At 33.8% G+C, this 20144-nt stretch overlaps 1 protein-coding gene and 1 long non-coding RNA gene across 2 annotated transcripts in view; one reads left to right on the top strand and one right to left on the bottom strand.

Moving 5' to 3' along the window:
• Positions 1-20144, top strand: part of CDH9 (cadherin 9) — a 119718-nt gene that overhangs the window by 60451 nt on the left and 39123 nt on the right. The gene's annotated exons all lie outside the window — the stretch shown is intronic.
• LOC123647969 overlaps positions 1-20144 on the bottom strand; it is a 63211-nt gene that overhangs the window by 9011 nt on the left and 34056 nt on the right. The gene's annotated exons all lie outside the window — the stretch shown is intronic.

Genomic DNA, 20144 nt, shown 5'->3' with positions numbered 1-20144 from the left:
TTAAAAATTACTAAGAAAGTGGATTTTAAGTGTTTTCACCGCACACAAAATAATGATAAGTATATCAGGTAATGCATTTGTTAACTGGCTTGATTTGGAGATACCACAAGGTACACATACATCAAAACATCATGTTGTACACCATAAATATGTACACTTTTTATGCATCAATTAAAAATAAAATAAGTAAATAAAATTAATGACCCTCAATCAGTGTTAATCAATATTGGCCAGAGGAGTTGGTAATCAACTTTCAAAGGAGGAGGAGGAGGAGGTTGAGAGGACGGACACTAATGAACAGAAATTTATTGGCTCATATTTCTGGAGGCTGGAAAGTTCAATATGAAGATGCTGCCATCTTGTGAGGGCCTTCTTGCTGCATCATCTCGTGGTGGAAGTTGGAAGGGCTGGGGATGGTTGTGGGGCCAAACTTGCTCTCTTATGACAGCACCAATTCCTCCCATAAGATTAGAGCTCTCATGATCTAATCACCTCTTAATGGTCCCACTTCTTAGTACTGTTACAATGGCAATTATATTTTCACATGAATTTTGAATGTAACACACATTCAAACCATGGATTTAAAAAAGGTTAAATCATTTGCTCAAATCACCTAAGTATCAATTTGCAGACTTAGGATTTGATTCCATTCTGTCTTCCTTTAGCAAGCATGCATTTAACCTCTACAATATACTGATGTTCAGTGTAACCTAGTATACTATACATCAGCAGCACATCTGCTAAGTGTAGAAAGATTAGGGTAAGAAACTCTACTGAAGATATGTGATAACATAAATGATAGTTCCTAAATATACCTATGTTCTAAATTGCAGAATCTGTGACTCTGGTACATTTTATAGCAAAAGGGATAATCGGCTAATCAGGTGACTTTGGAATGATGAGAGAGAGAGAGAGAGAGAGAGAGAGATGTTACTACAAAAGACAGTTCTGAAAGATATATGAAAATAACTGGATCTGCTCTTGTTACTTTGAAGATCAAGGAATAGGGCTATGACCAATGAATCCAAAAAGCCCAAAAGATCTTTAAAAAGCAAGGAGATGAATTCCCTCCTAGAGCCTCCAGAAAAGAATGTAGCTCTGCTGATAATTTGATTTTAGCTGAATTAAACCTATCACCTGTAGTACCTAAAGAACTGTAAGATAATACATTTTTGTTGCTTTAGGAAACTAAGGTTGTGGTAATTTATTGCAGCAACAATAGGAAACAAATCAGGTTATAAAGAAGGACTTCTCATGATTGTGACATTTAACCTGAGCCTTCAAGTACTACCAAAAATTAATCAAAGAAGAGGAGAGAAAACCTTTTAGATAGCGGAGTCTAATGTTTAAAAAGAGAAACACAGCCAACAGTTCAAAAGACACAGAATAGTTGAGAAATGTTATATAGTGATTTTTGGTTTTAATTTATAATGAGTAACAGCTGTTATGATGATATTCTAATAATCCATTATAAATTATTTACATTGAGTTTTATGATGACATACATGATACATTAAGCATTTGATTTTATGAAATTTTGTCAGAATTATTTAAATTTAATTTTTTACACTGTAATTTTAACCATTATCTTCAACACAGTAAGAGAGTCCTTAAAATCTAAATAATGGTGATAAATTTCTTCAAGAATGGAAAAAAATGGCTGGGTGTGGTGGCTCATGCCTGTAATCCTAGCACTCTGGAAAGCTGAGGCGGGTGGATCATTTGAGCTCAGGAGTTCAAGACCAGCCTGAGCAAGAGGGAGACCCTGTCTCTACTGAAAAAAAAAAAAACAGAAAGAAATTAGCTGGACAACTAAAAAATATATAGAAAAAATTATCTGGGCATGGTGGCCCTTGCCTGTAGTCCCAGCTACTTGGGAAGCTGAGGCAGAAGGATTGCTTGAGCCCAGGAGTTTGAGGTTGCTGTGAGCTAGGTTGATGTCACATCACTCTAGCAGGGAAAAGAGTGAGACTATTGTCTCAAAAAAAAAAAAAAATTGAAAAAATGGGCAGTTACAAAATAATTGAGAGAATTACTATTAAAAATTAATAATCAATCACAAATGAAAGAAGCCATGGGAAGTGTTGTCATTAGTTAGAATTTATATATTCATAAAAAGGAATGAAGAACAATGATGAGAAATCAGAAAATCCTCATTTAAATATCTTTCTATGATAAGTTGCTAATATAAGCAAAGTAATAAATCTGTCACTCTAAACTGAAGTTTGTGCCAAATTATAGTGAGATCATGGTAAAATAAGAAAGCCATTATGGATATAGTTCAGTGAGAAGGGAAATAATGACCAGATAAATTTGAAGAGATAGAAAGAGTCAAGCTCACAAAGGTCCTCAAAGCCATGGTAACTTTTGGTTTTATCGATTGTTCTGATGTGTGTGTGTGTGTGTGCGTGTGTGTGTGCGTGTGTGTGCGTGTGTGTGTGCGTGTGTGTGTGTGTGTGAGAGAGAGAGAGAGAGATTAAATGCACTGAAAAGCCATGGGTATATTTTAAACAAGTGATTCTAAGAACTGATTCATATTTTGAAAAGGATCAGCGTGGTTGTTGTGATGAACACAGATTCTAGAGGAGAAAGTCCCAGGGAGACTGGTTAGGAGGCCACTGAAGTAATTCAGATTGTGAACAACGAAGGCTTGTACTTAGGTGTTAGCTGAAATGATAAAGATCTAGGCCTTACTGATGGATAAAATGAAAGGGCTGAGAGAAAGAGAGGAAGCAATCTTGATATATCAATCATCAAAGGGTAGTACAATTTATGGCAATGGAACATACTGGAAAACAAAAGGTATGGAGATAAGTAGTGGATGGCTCAGAGAGAAATAGAGAATTATGTTTGGGCCATAATATTTTAAATGGTTTATCTGACACATTGTTGGGGTTGTAAGACAGGCATTTAAATATCAGATTCAAAAAGTCATGGGAAGGATTAGACTAGAGATGTGATTATGAGAGTCATTACATATAATTGATATGTAAAGCCATTTGACTAGGTAAACTACTTAGGGAGAAAGTATAAATAGAAGAGAAGAATAAGGATCCTCATTTTTCTTTAGTAACAAATTTATTATGGCAGTATCCATGGTGATGTCTAGGGGGAAATGAATTGTGAGTACAATTGTGGTGTACAAGTGCCTAAGTTTTGCTTTGTTTTTTAAAAATATTTTTTGAAATGTAATAGAGAAATATTTAATAGAATAACACTGACATTTGCAAATTCACTAATAATTGAGTAAAAATTATATAGTGTTCCTGTATATGTCAAATTATTGCCTCATTAAGTTTTCTTAACAGGAGTGTCAGAGTCAGATATATTACTAAGTATGAACTTTAATGCTTTACAATAAAAAATAAAGAAAAACTGTTGCAGAATTATGAAAGCCTCTATAAACACTGAGGATACACCAAAGTTACTGTGAAGAATCCACAGAGCAGGCAGTATGCTTTATGCTGATACTGCATAGAATATCAATTATAAAGCAAGTTTCCTAATTACATATTTATTTAATTTCCTTTATTTTTTTAAACTGCCTCACCATTCAACTTTGACTGCTTTCTCCTTAAGCTGTGTGTTCTTAAAGAAATAGAGACATTTTGGTTTAATTTAGTAAGAATTATATTTAGAACAGCAGATTCTTAAGGATCATTGTGGGTTTTTTTTTTAATTTTTATTTTTCTTTCTTTTTTTTTTTTTTTGTTACTGGATCTATGCTATCTTAGTCCATTTTCTGTCACTTATAACACCATGCCTGAAACTGGGTAGTTTATAAAGAAAAGGAATTTATTTCTTAAAATTATGTACACTGAGAAGTCCAGGGTGGAGGGACTGCATTTGATGAGAGTCTTGTTGTTGGTGGGGTTCTCTGCAGAGTCCTGAGGTGAGCCAGGGCATCGAGTGGTGAAGAGGGTCTGAGTATGCTAGCTCAAATTTCTGTTCCTTTTGTTATAAAGCCAGTCTCACTCCCATTATAACCCATTTATCCATTAGCCTATTAATCCATAGATGGAATAATTCATTCATGAAGGAAGAGCACTTATGACCCAATCGCCTCCTAAAGGCCCCATCCTCAGTTCGGCCACACTGGAGATTAAATTTCAACAGGAGTTGTGAAGGGGACAAATATAACCATAACCTATGTGTTGAGAATAAAACTTTTATGGGCATATTTGACCCAAGAAAAGAAATATCTGTGAAAACAGCATTAGGGTGTGTCTGATTAAAGAATGATATATTACTATCCTTCTGAGCTAAGGCAAATGATTGAGAATTATCAAATCTGACTGACGTGAATCAGAGCTAAGACTCAATACCAAGTTTAATTAATAAATTCAAGGATATCCAATCCAGAGAAAAATGTAAAGAAAGTAGAAGTCTAAAATATTCCATGTACTTCTCCAGGTCCCCATAGAATGCACTGTCCAACACACTTAAGAATAGATCCCAAAGTAAGACAGATAGTCACCTGATTTATAAAGTATATTTAGGTTATAAAACATATTCATTTCATATTCATGTAGGTTATGTGATGTTTACCAAGGAGCATGCTAAATTAATCATTGATTATTGATTTAATTACCAAAAGCAACCCAAAAGCAAGGACATTCCATTAAAGTATACTAAATTTAAGTATTTTTCTCCTACCAAATACCATCAGCTTGTTTTTAGGACATCTGTTCATACCAGGTTTACAAGGAGATTAGATCATGTTCACAGGCCTTTTATTATTCTAAGGGTTGTCTCCCCAATAATGCAAAAGCCATGTTCTGTAGATCAACTGTTTGACTTCCCGGTCTAACCTCTGTCCTCAATCAATATCTCCATACAATATATTTTTAAGATACATTCCATTTTCTGTCTTATACTCTGTGCTATATTTTCTACAAAGATCAATCTTACTAACATCATAACAATGAATTGGATTTGGCTCATTTTTTTAACAGGACTTTCCTTTTCAAAGTTTGTTAAATATTATATACCTTCAGAGTTGTTTTAATATTATTTAATCAATGAAATTACTCTTTTTTCCTATACCAATCATAGTCATTTGATCTTTTTATGTGTGTGTTGACATAAGCATTTATAGCATGTATAGTTATTATAAGACCAACTTCACTCCTTTTTCTGGACAAAGATTTTCCAGAGACATTTGACCAAGTGGTAACTTCAATTCAGGTCATAAAATGTTATCTCATATTGGGGAATAATCATTTACATAAGTCTGGTTTTAATTTATTCTATAAATAAATTTTAAAATCCTTTGTTCATTATATAGCTTTGTCAGAGGAATTAGTGTAGTTATTTCCACACATACTATACATTTCCACCCATTAAGATGGTGAACAAAGGACATCATTCTGTGAATTCCACAACACATTTCTTTGTGGACATAGCAATATCCCAGTTATCATAGAAAAAATTGGGGACATTGGCTTCCAGTGTCAGTATGTTACCTAGCTCATATATACCCAGTAGTGATAAACAGTTTTGCCCTGCTATCTATTCAAACTCAGTGAGTTGCACCGTAGGGAAGACAAACTTCTTTTTTTCTATCATATTCAGGCCATTAGAAAACAACGATAAAATCCACACTGCATTGTGATGTCCCACTATTACTTAAGTTTACTACAGTGTTCAGACAACTGAACTTCAGAGAACCAACTGTCACTGATCTTTAAGTGCCCATCAATACATGAGTGGATTAATAAAATGTGGTATATGTGTACTATGGAGTACTACTCATTTTAAGAAACAATGGTGATATAATACCTCTTGTATTTTCCTGGATAGAGCTGGAATCCATTCTACTAAGTGAAGTATCCCAAGAATGGAAAAATAAGCACTACATGCACTCACCATCAAATTGGTTTCACTAATCAACACCTAAGAGCACATATAGGAATAACATTAATCCGGTGTTGGGCAGATGGTGGGGGGAGGGACTGTTTGTTGTTGCTGTGTTGCAGTAAGCAGGAGTTCAATATTCTGTGGGGACACAAGTCCTTAGTTTTTTCCCACCACCTGCCATTAATTTATCATCAGATCTGAGAGGGATAACTAAGAGTATATTGTCTTGTTCTGACATACTGATTTGCAAAATGCATAGTTGCAGCCCTCTTTGTGACACTAATCATTACAGGAGGGTCTTTTCCATTTGTTGTATCTATAATTTCTCCTTATTACATTTGCTTTCACCTAAGGTTGACTTTTAAGCTCAGCAGGTATATCATTCACCTACAGATACGGTTAATAAGAGTAGTTTTACTAACATTCTCAGCTTTTCTATGCCACACCCCCTCCTCTAGGCTGATGAGGAATTTGACATCCAGAGAACACAGAACAAGCCCTGTTGCTTGGTCATGGAGCTGCATTTCCTGGTAGCCCTAATTAAACTGAAAAGGTCAAGTTTATGACTCATTTCAAAATATCTTTAGAAATATGCACTGGTAAATTCAATGACATCAAAATTAGATATTAGACACTCTTAGTTATACAAAATTTTAAAATGTGCCTGACACCACCAGATAGGAAAGAATAGAAAAAAAATGTTAGATAGAAAGATGAAATATTGTTTAATTATATTCTTCCCACTCCATCATTCCTACCTCTAGATTCTTTTTTTTTTTTTTGAGACAGAGTCTCACTCTGTAGCCCAGGCTAGCATGCCATGCCATCAGCCTAGCTCACAACAACCTCAAACTCCTGGGCTCAAGCGATCCTCCTACCTCAGCCTCCCAAGTAGGTGGGACTACAGGGGCATGCCACCACATCCAGCTAATTTACAGGGTCTCACTCTTGCTCAGGTTGGCCTTGTACTCCTGAGTTCAAGGGATCCTCCCACCTTTGCCTCCCAGAGTGCTAGGATTACAGGTGTGAGCCACCTTGCCCCTAGATTCTAAGAAACCATTCTAGTGAAGATCACACTTCATATCCTCTCACACTTAGGACTTGTTAATTGAAATAATTAAGGCAATCCACAAAACATTTTCAGTCACCCATTGTTAATAGCAAGTGTTTCTATTGCCTATAGAATAAAGCACTTCTTTGAGTGTAACAAGTACTCTTATATGTTTATAAAATGTCTATTTCCTTCATTCTTTCTGTATATTGAAAACACAAAAATGTGTAAGTTGAATAGAAGAAATATACCCATGTAGGCCCAGAATTTGCTGTTCCAAACCTTTAAATATATTCTCTGAAGTTACATCTGTTACATGATTAGCAAAACTGACAGAAGAATCAATGCCAGCCCCAGATAATGCATATTTGTAACTGATGGGGTTAGCAGCAAAGATCATGTGATAAGTACTATGTGCTGTCCTGGTCCTTGGGGACTTTTTGCCACAGACATTTTCAAGTAATTCATTTCCTGTTAATATTGGGTGAGTTTCTAGACACATAAGATGTGTCATTTGATGCTAGTGAAATATGTCCTTTTATTTCAAGAATCCAAATAGTTAGCTCTAGTCTGACTGAGGCACTCTTAGCATTCCATTTCCTTTATGAGTTGTCATCTGTTGTCTTGTTTGTTTGTCATCTACACAGAATAGGATAAATTCACATTAAGTCTTTAAACTTGCCTGACCAAAGAGGAGGCCTATAGCCCAAGAATTCATGACTATCCAAACACTTTTCTGATAGTGGAGATCAAATATGTCTTCCACTGATAAATAGATTGCCTTTGCTTTCTTAAATCACAGTTATATCATCTACAAGGAGTATTTCTGCTGATTGCCAAAGATCAAGGCAACCCTCAATTCTGGAGCATCCATGGGTGACCCAGGTAGCCTGCTTTGTCTTGGCCAGGAGAAAATCAAAGGGTTTATGCTACACAGGGATAGAGGCAGGACGTTCTTGAGAGACTCTCCCTTCAGCTTTTGGCTTATGAAACAAATTGCCCGTATGGGGTAGATGCCTCCTGAACTTCTCCCTCATGACATGCTTTTTAATATGGTATTTCTTCATAAATGAGCTTCGTTGTGCTATTCTTTCCTTATTCCAGTGGTTCTCGGTCACTAGCCAAGACGGGATCTGTTTTCTGGCTTCAGAACTGTCTGATGCTCTTTCATAATGAGTGTTTTTTGACTAGTATTAGCAATTGCCTTTTAAATAAGATATAATAAAAAGCTTCCCTAGGCCAACCCTGGGGTTAAAACTTTGAAAGGTCTCTGATAAGTAGCCATGATTGATTCCTGTGTATGTCACATATTCTTCTAATATCATTGAACAGCTGGATCTTAAGACCTTTGTGGGACTGCTTGCGCCAATACCTTCTGTAAATATTTTAATGGTTATTCCTGCTCAGAGCTTCACTCACATTTATATTTTTTTCTATGAATGGAAATTGTGATTACTAGGCAAGAAAGATTGTCTAAAAGGAAATAAGTAAAAATAAATCTCTCATTGTGATCATTTCCTTAATCATAGAAGTGATATATTGCTTAAGTCCCAGAATCCTCTATTGCTTAATGCTCATTACCAAAGAGGACTAGGACAACTCAAAGGTTCCCATTAAATCTTGTTGAATGGCAGATGTAGTAAAGTACCTCTGTGAAAAGAGTAAAGGCAGCATGCTCCCTTCATACATAATAATATCCATCACAATTATACAGCAGGTAAAGCTTACACAACCACTGAAAAATCTCTTTAGTCACACTTTGCAAATTGAGAGTTCCCTTCTGATGTGTCCCTACCACCATTTATTTTGAGAATTTATCCCAGTAAGGATTTACCTGACTTTCCTGTTGTTATTAAGATTCTTAAGCTATTTTTGGGCAATTCTGAATGTTTTTAGAAAAATAAAGTGACTCAGAAAAAAAAATGGAACCAAACAAATGTCATAATTACTACAAGTTATGAGGTAAAGTAAAAAGGTATAACCAATAAGCAATTAAAAAATAAGTAGTTGGATGCATATCAATAAAAAAAACTTTTTTACAAGAGTTAATAAATTATCATTTAATGAGAAAACAAAATCATTGAGTTAAAGCTTTTAAGAACATATTTAAAAACACATTTGGCTATCCATCCGGCAGTAGCTATCATATCTTAGCCGTGCAATTTGTTCAGGTGAGAGGGAAGAAAATAAGGAAAGAAATAAAAGAATGGGGTTTTTAGTTTAAGATGGAAAATGAAGGACACATATAATTTTTTAACAATATTAGGTAAAAAAAACAGTGAAGATTTAAAACAAACAGACTTTTATTTCTCAAATTTTCTGTATAAAACATAAGATGGCAACCCTAAAACCCACCAGGGTATAAAATAGGGGGAGTGTTGTAAGGGGATATCTGATCCTCTTGGGGAATGGATTCTAATTCAAGTAGAGGTCTACTAATGGCATGTTCCAAAGTTTTTAGTTTTACTGTTATTGTAACTTTAGTTTTATTATAGTGGATTTTGTTTTAATATTGGGCAGTATAGTTAAATAGGGAAGACTACATAAGTTTCTTGGCCAATCGGCAATAAAAAATACTGAAATATATGAATATGCAAGCATACAATGTTTGAAAAGGAACAGAGAATAGTTTTATCTTTATAGAGACAAGAAATTTGGAGAAGCCATTCGATTCTCAAAAGAGAAGACTCTCTATAGAAAAGAATAAAGGATACAAATGAAATGAGAGAGAGCTATAAAAGGAAAAAATAAGGACAGGAAATGGAAAAATCAGAGACAAAGTAGGAATCCAAGAAATTTCAAATGTGATTATATTTGAGGAAGTAAAGTTTAACATTTAAAGAGGAAAAAACAAGAACATAAATTAATGAATGAGGAGCAAAATGTATCATAATATGGAATAAAAATAATCATGAACAAAAAACTCAGTAAAATTGGTAGATATGCTGCAGATATAATTTGTGTGAATTAGAGCAATTAGAAATATTATTAATATAATCAAAATTAATAAGCAGACTTTAGTACAAAAATAATCAAAGAGCAGTCTTAATCACACTCTAATTTATTGATCACATGTTACATGTTAGAAATTGAGCAAAGATGTTGTAAACATCACCTCATTTAAACTTTAAATAACACTGTGAAGTAATTAGTATAACCCAATTGTCACTTGAATGGGATTTAATTGTCTAATGGAGATAAATGTTTAGAGAGTGCATTTTGTACATCATGTATCCATCTGTCATCATCTTGCCATTAACCTGTTCATCTCCATATCTCAGCCAATTTGCAACAAGGTACTACTGCTTTCACATCCATTTTTCTAGGCTCATAGCCTCAATTGAAGTCTTTGTCTTCAAACAGTCTTAGCCCTTTGCAGTATTTTTCCACTGTTGATCCTGACTGATTCTCTCTCCACAAGGCCATTCTTCCCCTTCTGGGCTCATGAAATTCCTGAGTCAGCTACATATCCCAGTGACAGATGCTTGGTCTATATGCTTGGTCTATATTCTGTCTCTAAGGGCAGTTGAAAGATCAAGTTTTTTATTTTGTTCTATTTTCATTTTTGACTTTTGGTTGTTATGTTTTTGGACAGTATATGGGCAAAATTTGATGTCAGCATTGGCAGAAAGGTAACTTCATCCCATGCCATAGGACTCTGTTTCTTTGCTCTTGTCTGACATAACAGGATAATTAACTAATGTGACCTCTAAAATTTTATTTTTTCATTACTATCCTTATTTTTAACCTTCAGTAGGGACTTCTGGATACGAAGGAGACATCCTTTTCTTTAAAATTGCTGAAAACAAAACAGAAAAAATGTCAAAAACTTGGTCAGGTTATGAAACGTGAAGATATACACAAAGTTTTGGTTTTAAAGTAGCTTTTTCAAAAGTCCTCAAAGAAGTCATCCATATCCTCACTAGATCTATAGCCAAGTTAGGCTGTGTAATTGGTTAAACCACATATAAGCCATCAAGCTACAAGACCCTAAATATTAATATTATAAATAAACTAACCCAGGATGCCATCAGGAGAGTTTAGAACTTTAAACTGTACATAATATATTACTTGCTTGCACATCTCATTTTGTCTTAAAAAAGTAAGTCAAAAAATTGACCAAATAAGCATAGAACTGTCATGGTCCAGGTCTAAGATAATATTTGTGTACAAGTGCTATGGTTTGAATGTCTCCTCCAAAATTTATGGTGAAACTTCATCCCTAGTTTGGCAGTATCGAGAGGTGGGCCTTTACCAGGTGATTGGGGCACGAGGGCTCAGTCTTCATGAAGGGATTAATTTATTCATGGATTAATGGGTTAATGGATTAATGGGTTAGCACGGGAGGGGAATAGATGGCTTAACAAGAAGAGGAATAGAGACCTGAGCTAGCACTTTAGCATGTTCAACCCCTCCACATGTGATGCCCTGTGCCACCTCAAAACTCATCGAGAGTCTTCACCAGCCAGAAGGCTATCACCAGATGTGCCCCCCCGACCTTGAATGTCTAAGCCTCCATAACTGAAATAAATAAATAAATTTTATTTATAATTTACCTAGTTTCAGATATTTTGTGATAACCAAGAGGAAACAGACTAAGACAACAAGTGCATGGCATGAAATCATTCACAGAATATGTAATCATTCAGACCTATTTTTTCCTTTCCCCATGTCCACTGACCACTACTCACATACACAGGATGACATGCTCTAGGAAAGATTTATAGATATATTAACCGTATCTGTTGCAGGGGCTTTTCCATCAACTTTCATCTTGGAACTTGCCCTTAGGACACCGAACCCTCAGAAAATTTGGGGGGTTTCAGAGGAGAGAGGAAGAGTACCTTACTTTCCATCCCTAACTGTGATAGGTAATAATATAGTTCATATTTTCTGTGGCACAATGACAGGGAGGGGTTGAGTAGAGAAATATGTGTGGTATGCCGGGGGCAGAGAGTTCCTGAGGTGGGACCACTGCGTTGCTGATGCTGTCATCCCAAAAAGGAAAGAAAGCAGAAGTTTCTTCATGCTTTCTAACAGCCTGAAAGTCACTTCCTATGGTAAGTTACTTCTGGTTGAGTAAAGAGCCCTTGATAACATTATAAATGTATGCCAGGATAGAAAACATCAAAGTCAATTGGCATTCATCTTGTGGAACAGCAATGTGTTCCCAGAATCAGGTGGGCTGATTATTCATCATTGTTTATATCTAGCAGGCATCTCTCCCTGGCAGTGCAACGATGTGACATTAATCCTGGTTTAAAACTGAACAATTCTGAGTTATTGGAAGCTATCTGGAAGTGACTAGTATAAGAAGCTATGTTTGTGTGTGTTGGAGATTTAATAGAAGACACTCATTCATTTTTTCATTCAGTGATTATTTATTGAGCACATACTCTGTGCTAAGCACAAATTGAGTTCTGTGGAAACCATATCTATTACACCTGCCTCAACCAGGATAAGTTCAGTTTATTTTCAGTTGTACACTGTGGGAGGTAGAAAATATTACCTCTCTCTCCTGTTTCTGAATTAGTTGTACTAAGCAGGAAAGGTGCCCTTGTAGTAATACAAATTAGTTTTCTTCTGTAATATTTCCATGTTGTTTTTACCAGTTTAATTCTACTTTATTTTTCAAAATCAATTCCAATGAATGCTGATTGACTTTGATGTTTTCTATACTGGCATACATTTGTAATATTATCAAGGGCTCTTTACTCAACCATGTTGTTCATCTTATTTCAGATTCCTTATGATTTAAAATATATGTAGATGATGTCTCTGCTCCATGTTAGTGCCTGAAAAGAAGATAGGTATTTGTCACTGAAAAAGCAATTATTTCGGGATATCTAGTGGGATGCTGCTTGATATTTCATTAATAAAAGAGGCATTTGTGGCTGGGCCAGATGCTGAAACTGTATATAAAATATCATCAGTTTTATAACATTTTGATAGCATATTCTAACAGCAGCTTTGATAACTGTGAGTCCTCTGGCCCTATGTTCTCTTCAAACATCTGGTTTTTCATAATGTGCACTTCCAATCAATTTTCCATTATTTTAAATAGGTAGCTCCATTTTATTTTTTATTGTCTTACATTTCAGAATATTATGGGGGTACAAACATTTTGATTACATGTTTTGATTTTGTGCAGTTTGTGTCAAAGTTATAACTGTGCACATCATCACGGCAGAGTGCATTGTACCTGTTAGGTGCAAATTTACCCGTCCCCACTTCCCCCTCCCACCTACTTGTTTTCTGTTGAGTTGTACTACCATATGTGCACATGGGTGTTGATTGATTAGTTCCAATTTAACTGTGAGTACATGTGGCTCCATTTTAAATACTAGTACAGGCTGCTAGGAATGTTTTCAAGGAAGCTGAAGCAACTTAAAACACACTGAAAAAGCTCAAGTCTTTTTGTGTCTTTCTTCATCTTTTAGAAAAAAATGCAGTATCTTTAGTTATTGCCTGCCATTTTAAGTATACTGAACACAAACTTTTGGGACACATAAATGCCCACACATACACAAATCACTTGCGTTTCCATTCTTAAATATAGGTATTAAGTCATTCATCTTATCTTCCAGGAATTATGCCATTTGTCCTATAATTAGTAATTTGTCACAAAATTATTTTGTATATTTTTCTTTTATAAATTAGTTTTAATTTTATTTTCTGTATTGAATGATTGGGAAAAAAGCATACATGCCTAAGAAATTCTCTGTGGTATATTGTTTTCATTATCTTAACAAAACATGGATTATGACAAATAAACATCTTTATAGACATACTTAGTAGTACGTAGTTTTTTTTTTTAAATTTTCTTAGGAGAAAAAAAATTCTGCATTGAGATTACTGTGCTGGAAGAGTATGTATATTTAATTTCTTGAAGGAGATGGCCATTTGCTTGCTGCAATTTTTTAAATACACACAATTCATCAGGGGTTTATATTTCTGTGCATGCTTCTCAAAATTAACTGTTATAGTTCTTTTGTCACTGTAAATTTGGAAGTAAAAAGTATATACTTTCCAACTTTTTATAACCAGTTATAATTAGATTTCCCTTATTTGTTATTTATGGTTTTCTTTTGTGAATTATGATTACATTCTGAATCCAGTTTTCAATTAGTGTGCTTTTGTACTGTAAGAGCTTGCTTTATATAAACAATATTAGTTGATACATGTATTGCAAATATTTCACCAGTTTGTCTTTTCTGCTTTAATTTTTGACATTTTCTAAGTGACAGACACTGCTTGGATAGTCCAGCTGAAATTTGAACAGATTGACTAAGTTTAAAAAAAATTTAGGGATGGTGTATACATACAAAATGAGTGCGATGCACACCATCCAGGGGATGGACACACTTGAAGCTCTGACTCGGAGGTGGGGAGGGGAGCAAGGACAACATACATAACCTAAACTTTTGTACCCCCATAATATGCTGAAATTAAAAAAAGTTTAGGTATATTTATTACACTTTATTTATGGAATTCATTTTGAAAGAAGTGGCATATTTACAATATTAAGCATTCCCTTCCAATCACATGGTAAACTTGTCTTTTTATTTAAATTGTTTATGTCACATCCTGAATATATGATATTTTCTGGATATCATCCCTATAATCTTATTGAAATTTTATAGAACTTTAAAATTTTGTTGTGAATATTTTTCTCCATTTTATTTTCTAGATGTCCATTGCTCTTTTAGAGGAAAGCTGTTATCATTTTATTTTTCATATTTAGTAAGCTACTTCATTAAACTCATTAATTAACATTATACTTGAACAGTCTGATTTTTAGTACACACATGCACGGGCACTCCTGACCAGTTAGTTCTCAGATCAAAGTATGGGGAATCTCCAATTATTTCTGAAAGCTTCATTGTGACATTTTCAATCAATGCACCAATAATCTTCCTTATATCACCATAAATAATTTTTCCTGTTCTGGAACTTTATATAAATGGAGTCATACAGGATACAATTTACATGTGTGAATTTTTTAGTCACTGTAATGTATTTGAGAGTTAGACAAGTTACTGACTGCATCAGCATTTTATTTTTTAATTGCTAAGCAGTACTAAGTTGCATGGAAATACCACAATTTGTTTATCAATTCCCTTCTTGGGTGTCAGGCTATTAAAAACAAAATGTACATATACAATTTGAGACATATGTTTGAAGTAGGCATTGACCTATATGTGGGTAAATGGCAAGGGATGCATTTCCTCTATTTAGGATGGGGAACCTGCGGCCTTGAGGTCACATGTGGCCCTCCAGATCCCTGAGTGTGGCCCCTTGACGGAATCCAAACTTCACAGAACAGATCCCTTTATTAGGATTTGTTCTATAAAATTTGGATTCAGTCAAACGGCTGTGCTCAAGGATCCAGAAGGCCACATGTGGCCCCAAGACCACAGGTTCCCCACACTTTTACAAGCATACTTTTTATGTTTGTTGAGTATTCAGATATCTACATTTGTGAAATGCCTGCTGGTTCTTTACTCATTTCGTATTGTATTGTATTTACCCATTTTGATTCTTTGTCTTTTGTTTATTGATGTGTAATATTTTCAGATATACATGTGTATATCTATATCTCTCTATATGAGTTCTTTTTAAGCCTGGGAAAATCAAAATGGCTTGATTTTTCACATTCTTTACATTTACCTTTTTTTGCAACTTTGTATTTATGTTTTGTTTTTAATTAATAGACTATTTTCTAGAGCAGTTTTAGGTTTACAGACAAATTAAGTAGAAAGTACAAACAGTTCCCATATACCCTCTCTATACCCTGCTCTCAATAGTGTTTCCCCCTATTTTAAACATCTTGTATTAGTGTGGTACATTTCTTACAAGTGATACACCAATATTGGTACTTGATTATTTACTAAGGTTCATAGTTTACATTAGGGCTCACTTTTTTGTTTTGTACAGTTCAATGGGTTCAGCAAATGGATAAAGTCTTGTATCCCCATTGTGGTATTATATTGACTATAATAGTTTCACTGCCTAAACATTCCCTGTTATCCATCTGTTCATCTCTCCCTAACTCCCTCAAGCTCCTGGCAATAACTGAACATTGTACTCAGTCTATAGTTTTGCCTTTCCTAGATGTCATAAAATCAGAATCATACAGTATATAGTCTTCTTCTGACTAGCTTCTTTGTTGTAGTAATATGAATTTAAAGGTTTTCCATGTCTTTTTATGGATTAATAATATAATATTCCATTGTAAGGATGTACCACTATATGTTTATCAATTCACCTATTGAGGGACATCTTGGTTGTTTTCAATTTTTGGCAATTATGAATAAAGTTACCATAAACATTCATGTACAAATCTTTTAACCTGGAAACACCATATGTAGACCATATGTAGACCACATGCTTAAACTGTTTAGCTTTGTAAGAAACTCACAAACTGTCCACCAACGTGGCTTACATGTTTTTCTAAAGCATTTTACCAGTGATGAATGAATATTCCTCTTGCTCCAAATCCTCAACAACATTTAGTTTTGTCAGTACTTTGGACTTTTATCATTCTAATAGGTGTGGAGTGCTATCTCGCTGTGTTAGTTTGCAATTGTCCAGTTGTCCAGTATCATTTATTAGAAAACACTACATTTTCTCCTTTGTATAAGTTCAATTGACTATATTTGTTTAGGCTTATTTCTGGGATCTTTATTCTGTTTCATTGATCTATTTTTCTGTTTATTCACCAATACCATACTGTCTTGATTACTGTATTTTTGTAGTAAGCTTTTACCATGGATAACTTTCTGCTTCTTCAATATTAGATTGGCTATTCTGAATCTTTTGCCTTCTCATACAAGGATTAGAGATAGTCAATATCCATGAAGTAACTTGCTTCAACTTTGATTGGGATTGTAGTAAATCTATCAGTCAAGTTGGGAAGAACCAAAATATTAAGTATTCCTATTCATGAACATGGAATGTATCTCCATTTATTTAGTTTCTAGATTTATTGTGTTAAGAGTTTTGCAGCTTTACTCACATAAATTTTGTACATATTTTGTTAAATCTATACATAAGTATTTTTTTGGTGCTAATGTAAATAGTGTTATATTTTTAATTAAACATTCCACTAGCTTATTGCTATGAGGAAAGTAATTGATTTTTGTATGTTAATCTTGTACCTTTAATCCTTCACTTAATATATCTAGGAATTTGTTGTTGTTTTTGATTCTTTGGGATTTTCTACAAAACAATCATATGTGTAGAAAGGCAGATTTATTTCTTCCTTCATAGTGTGTGTACCTTCTATTTGCCTTTCTCAAGTTAGAACATGCAGTAAAATATTGAAATGGGAGTTTTAACAGAGTGCATCTTTGCTTTGTTCCTGATCTTAGGGGGATAGCATTTAGGTTCTTACCATTAAGTATGATATTACCTGTAGAAGATTTAGTATATGTTCTTTGTCATCATTTAGAAAATATTCTTCTATGCTCCTAGCTTGCTATTACTTGCTTTTTATTATGAATAGATGTGGGAAATTATAAATACTTTTTGAATCTATTGGTAGGATCATATAATTTTTACCCTAATTATATTAATTCACTTTTGAATGTTCAACCAGTCTTTTATGCATAGAATAGACCCCACTTGGTCATGATAAAATTCTTTCTATACATTGTTGGATTATATTTGCTAATTTTTTTTGAGTATTTTTGTATCTATGTTCATGAGAGATGTTTTCTTTTCTTTTCTTTTCTTTTTTTTGGAGACAGAATCTCACTTTGTTGCCTGGGCTAGAGTGCCGTGGCATCAGCCTAGCTCACAGCAACCTCAAACTCCTGGGCCTAAGCGATCCTACTGCCTCAGCCTCCCGAGTAGCTGGGACTACAGGCATGTGCCACCATGCCCAGCGAATTTTTTCTATATAGATTTTTAGTTGTCCAAATCATTTCTTTCTATTTTTGGTAGAGACGGGGTCTCACTCTTGCTCAGGCTGGTCTCGAACTCCTGACCTCCAGCAATCCACCCGCCTCGGCCTCCCAGAGTGCTAGGATTACAGGCGTGAGCCACCGCGCCCGGCCGATATTTTCTTTTTTATAATATCTGTGTTTTATTTTCTTATTAGGTTAATTCTAGCCTCATAGAAAGAGTTCAGATGTGTTCCTCTCTGCCTCTATTTTTCAGGAACACATTTTAGAGAATTGGTAGCAATTTTTCTTAAATTTTTGATAGAATTTACCATGAAATCATTTGGGCCTGGTTCTTTCTTTTTTGGAAGGGTATTAACTTTTGATTAATTTTCTTTAACAGATAAAAGCTTATTCAGACTATTTCTGTTGGTGTAAGTTTGGTAGATGATGGCTTTTAAAGGTATTTGTCCATTTACCCCAAGTTATCAAATTTGTGGGCATAAAATTGTTTAAGTATTCTTTTACTCCCCTTTTAATACTCATGGAATCGGGAGTGATATCTGATAGAGTAATGTGTGTCTTCTTCTTTTTTTTCTTTAGTTAGCCTGGCTACAGTTCTATCAGTTTTATTTACATGTACAGCTTTTAGTTTCATTGATCATTTTTATTGATACCCTGTTGTTAATTTCATTGATTATTTTTCTTTTTTTTCCCTTTTGACTTAAAAGACAGAAATCTATTTTTCACGATTATGGAGGCTGAAATTCCAAAATTAAGATGCCAGCTAGGTTGATTTTATTCTAAGGCCTCTTTTGTGGCTTGCAGATGTCTGCCTTTTTCCTGTGTATCAATTTCATTGATTTTTTTTTTTTGCTTTAAATTTTATCATTATTTTTAACTTCTATTTACCTTGGATTTAATTAGCTCTTCTTTTATAGTTTTCTAAGGTAGAACTTCACATTATGGATTTTAGTTATTTTTTTCCTTTGCTAATATATTCATTTAATTATACATGTAAAATTATATATATTTATTACTTATATTTACATGTAATAAATATAAATGTAAATATAAAATAATGCATATTAATTTAACATATATTTATAAACATATGTAAATTTCCATTTTACTGTATAATTTACATATATACTATATGTAACTTTAAAACAACTATTAAATATTTTTTAAAGTATTTTGATTGATTTTCTAAGAGTGGAGAGAAAATAGAGTCACAGAAAATACTCAGTTAAAGCCAGACAAGGCAGGAAAGAATTGAAAACAAAAATAAAGAAAGAAACTAGGATAATGTATAGACAAAAATTACAAATATGGTAGATATTAATCCAATAAAACAATAATTTTTAAATGTGACTAGCCTTAATATGCAAATGACAGGGTTCAGTTCTCCAAGAAGACATAACAATCCTTATCATATATGCATTTAACAAAAGATCATAAAAATCCATTGTCTTCTGATGAGTTGATTTTAATTTTGTTAAAATTATGTTTTTATTTCCATTTATTGTTAATGTATAATGTGTCCTGTATAAGAAATATTTGCCTCCTTTCATATCATGAAGTTAAAATCATTTTGTTTTCCAAAATGTTCCTTTCATCTATTAGACTTGTACAAAAAGTCACTATTTCTTTATTTTTGAAGAATAGTTTTGCAAGTGTGGTTTTCCATTATTTCTGATGTGGGCAGGTGTCTTTCTTGCTATATTTTTCCTGATTGTATGTTTATTCCTCAGATGCTTTTAAGATTTTACTTTGAAAATAGAATCAAAGTAGGAAACAATAACAAAAAAATCCGCATTCAAATATTTGTAAATTAATAACAATTCTAAATAATCAATGAAGTAATCATGAAAGAATTTAGAATATATGAAGATTTTATCTAAACCTTTAGTTTTTACCAATTTGACTACCATGCTTACATTTCTTTGGAATTACCCTGGTTGAAATTCACTGAATTTTGATGTGTGAATTGATGATCTTCATTAACTTGGAACATGGTCACGCTGTTACCGCTTTAAAAAAAAAAATCTTCTGTGCCGTACTCTGTCTTCTCTTGTCCTGGAAACTTTTGTAACTGCAAGCTCATGTATATTACTTGTTTCTCCAATTGCATGTATGTCTGTTAATTCCCATGTCATGTATATACATTTATACATGAAATATGTATATATATCTGAAATATATATCTGAAATACATGTATATGTATGCGTGTGTATATACAAATTTCAGATCACACTTTTTCCCCTTACTTATAGTCTAGTACTTTTTTTAGTATTACTGTATTCTGGACATTGTCAATCATACAATATCTTTTCAAATCTTGATT

Source organism: Lemur catta, chromosome 12 (assembly GCF_020740605.2).
Source record: "Lemur catta isolate mLemCat1 chromosome 12, mLemCat1.pri, whole genome shotgun sequence".
NCBI lineage: Eukaryota > Metazoa > Chordata > Mammalia > Primates > Lemuridae > Lemur > Lemur catta.
The sequence above is the reverse complement of the archived record's forward strand: the minus strand, read 5'-3'. Positions and strand labels throughout refer to the sequence as shown.